Genomic DNA, 3,731 nt, shown 5'->3' with positions numbered 1-3,731 from the left:
GAATAAGACGCAGGCTACTAGGCTAGGCCTACTGACATTTTTAACCTTGCATGAACATTATCAATAATACCAAAAGCAAAATATTATCTTAAGCATTGTAAGCATGTGCCATCTCTAAAGGACCGTAGGCAGGAAGCTGCAGTTTCTTTACTAAAAGAGATCAATCAATCAATCTAAGCTTTATTTGTATAGCACATTTCATACCCAGAGGCAACACAATGCGCTTTACAGAGAACAAGGGATGCGGGTCCCACCCCTACATATTCCAGAAGTTTCACCAGGGGGCCAGAAAGGTGAGCTGTAAAAAAATATTCCCTGACCTCTCTTAATGAGAGGATCGAACAAGCTCTTGGAGCTTATGTCTAAAAGCTTGTGTCTAACAGCAGCATTTAGAGAGCGATAAGAGAGCAAAAGAGCTAAAAACATCACAGGAGAGATATAATATTACAAAATATTATGTCCTGCCTCGAAGGAACGATGAGAGAGGGGCACTGTAATCCACTGTGTCGCGCCTCTGTAGTGGATGAGGGGCACTGTACGGTAGTGTCCTGCCTCTGTACTGGATGAGGGGCACTGTACGGTAGCGTCCTGCCTCTGTAGTGGATGAGGGGCACTGTACGGTAGCGTCCTGCCTCTGTAGTGGATGAGGGGCACTGTACGGTAGCGTCCTGCCTCTGTAGTGGATGAGGGGCACTGTACGGTAGCGTCCTGCCTCTGTAGTTGATGAGGGGCACTGTACGGTAGCGTCCTGCCTCTGTAGTGGATGAGGGGCACTGTACGGTAGCGTCCTGCCTCTGTAGTGGATGAGGGGCAGTTCCTCAGTGCTTTTTGGCCAGGCTGGTGTTTGAGGCCACTGCAGAAGTCAAGTTGTGCCGCTTGACTGGTCGCCCAGCAGACAAGCGCCTTTTTGAGCCGCAGCTCTGCTTCCTCCGTGCCACAGCTGTGGGCTGGCAGCCAATCATTGGGCCTGGCCGTTTGGCGGCCCGCCTCAAAGTGACTGCCCGTCTGCTGGTCAGAGTACTGCTCCTTCCAAAGGTGTGGACAGCTGACAGTAGTGCAGCTGGGTTGTTCTTCAGCAGCTGATGCTGTTCCTCTTGGCCTCTTCTTTTCAGATCCCCCATCATGTTTTCCACGATGGAGGCACCACCAGAATCTGTGATATCCAAGAAGAAAATAGGTTTGAATTAATTTACATACAGTGAAGGAACAGTTCTAAAAATTTCCATTATCCGCAATGCTATCCCAATCTCAGCAGAATCGTTGAATACTACAGTGCTCTGTCTGTATGGCAGTCACACTGAACCACATTCACCACTATTAACAAACACTGTTAACAATGATGATGATACAGGATGATACGGACCAGGCAGAGGAACATGTACTTCAGGGTCCTCTTCCATTGGACCAAAATAATCTCCCTCATCAGCAGGACATTCACGTCTGCACACACTGCTTTTAAAAAGGTGCATAAGTATTACTGTCTGTCCCACCCACATGATTGATTATTAACCTTTTTTATTTTTTTTATTTTTTTTAGTTCACAGGTCCAAAAACATTTTATTCATTTCTGAGGTGAGGGTTCAACACAAAGAATACCCAACACACATGATTGAGCGGATTTGCCCCCCCCCCCCCCACACACACACACACACACACACCGTTTAACAAGGACACCTGTTTCCTCAAAAGCAGGGTTCCGTTGTCCAGCAGTCCCCTCTGCACCTCCGCTCTCTGGGGGAACATCCTGGTCTGGACCTCCTGCAGCTTCACACAGAATGGCAAACAAACTATATGGTGCACTACTAGGGAACACAGAGCAAACACAACTGTAGTCGAAAATGTATTCTTCTACTAGAACCTGTTGCTACTTTGACACAGTGTATTGTGTGACCTAACCTGACTGTGATCACCTACCCAGGAGTGACTGATGTGGCGTTCCCTCCAGCAGACTGAACTGTCTCAGAGGTTGGAAGAAGTCCACAGATACGGTTGCTTGAAAATACAAAAACAATGTTGAGATGAGCAAGTCTAATAGACTACAGTAGATTGTACCATGGTGATGGAGTGATGATAGCACTCCAAGCATAAGAATTGTTATAATTCTTAATGCCTGTTGCTAGGCACGTTGTTTGGGTTACGTAAACATAGCAAAGCACAAATAATTTATATTTTACTGTAGGAGTATTTCTTTGTTTTTGGTAGGCAACTGTGTTATTAGGGCAGTAATTAGCTAAGGTTCTTTGCCTCCACGATCGGGCATTAGTACTGTCCAATGCCTGCCTGCCTGCGTACCCGCTGACATCTTCATACAAATAATCTAGTACTAGTCCTTCCTTGTCCCCCTTCTCCTTTTTACCCTCTTCTTCACCTCTTCACTAGCTGATGTGTGGTGAGCTGTAGTGTGCACAAGCTGCAGCCTAAGCATCACCCAGGTGGGCGCTACACATTGGTTGTGATGTGGTGTGCCCCTTCTTCCTCTCCCACTGCACTTTGAGCATTGTTTAATGGAAAAGGGCTCTATAAATGCAATAAATTATTATTATTTTATCATTATAAATCATTAAAACCCAAAATTACCTCGTGATGTGAGCTTCAGAAGCTCAGCTTTCTGCTCAGCAGTAGTGGGAATGTAATTGTTGGACAAGCAGTGGTAGTGTTGCATAGAGATGCTCCGATCAGGGTTTTTGGTGCCGATCACCGATCACCGATCACTGGAATCAGTGATCTGCCGATCCGATATCACCGATCACCGATCACAGCGTCGAAGATGGCAATTGAAGCATTCTATTTATTGTGTAGCATTATTTATGTTTTTAATTGTTCTTAACACCATTGACATTGTATATTAAGTATTCAAATGAAATTAGGAGATGAGAAAGTATCATGAATTGACAACCATCTGTTTTATTGAATTCACAACCACCTGTAGCTTACTTCAGGAAAAACAAATAAAATGTCAAAATAAAAATCATAATAAATAAAATGTACACTGTCACATCAAATGTGCAACATTCCACTCGAATGAGAGGAACTAGGGGCTCTTAGAGAACTTGGAGCTTATACTGTAGCTTTCCTGAGGAACAATAAACATACCCAAACTAAACTGCAACATAAACAGGCTATAGCCAAATATAAAATACTGTTTCAAGTCATATTTAGGAGGAGATAAGACAGCAAGTCAGCAATAATCAATAAAACAAAAAAACAAAACATTGCACCTAAGGAGATTTCAGACTCAAACCTTACTTCTGATTAAGCACTGGCAGATTAGCCTTGAGAAATACAAGCATCTCAGCGTTTTTGGCACTCACCCTGTTCCTCTTATCATCTAAAATATGTCCTGCTATGCTGAAAAGTCGCTCGCTATCTACACTTGTGCAAGGTGCACAGAGGAAGACCTAAAACTCGCGCGCTAATAGTTGTTGCTATGGGCCTTAGCCGAGCTTAGTGACTTCCTGCTCGCGGGGTCACATGACGTCGCTGAACACTACCTACACTACGCTCGTGAAGTCGCGCTGGAACTCTGACCAGCACTCGTGCAACGCCTCTCGTCCAATCAAAGCACTCGGTCCCTTTATGACGTCGAGCCCAGTGTGCGCTTCGGCGCTCTCGGAGCGAATCGACGAACGCAGCAAATGCCGTATGATATTCGTGGTATTGAAAGACCTTGCGTGCGTTCCTCCGCAAGGTATTTCTTTTGAGCAGACATTACAAACTGCATATTTGTTGTC

This window comes from Nansenia antarctica (genome assembly GCF_963989245.1).
Source record: "Nansenia antarctica genome assembly, chromosome: 7".
Classification (NCBI taxonomy): domain Eukaryota; kingdom Metazoa; phylum Chordata; class Actinopteri; order Argentiniformes; family Microstomatidae; genus Nansenia; species Nansenia antarctica.
Note: the sequence above shows the minus strand (reverse complement) of the source record.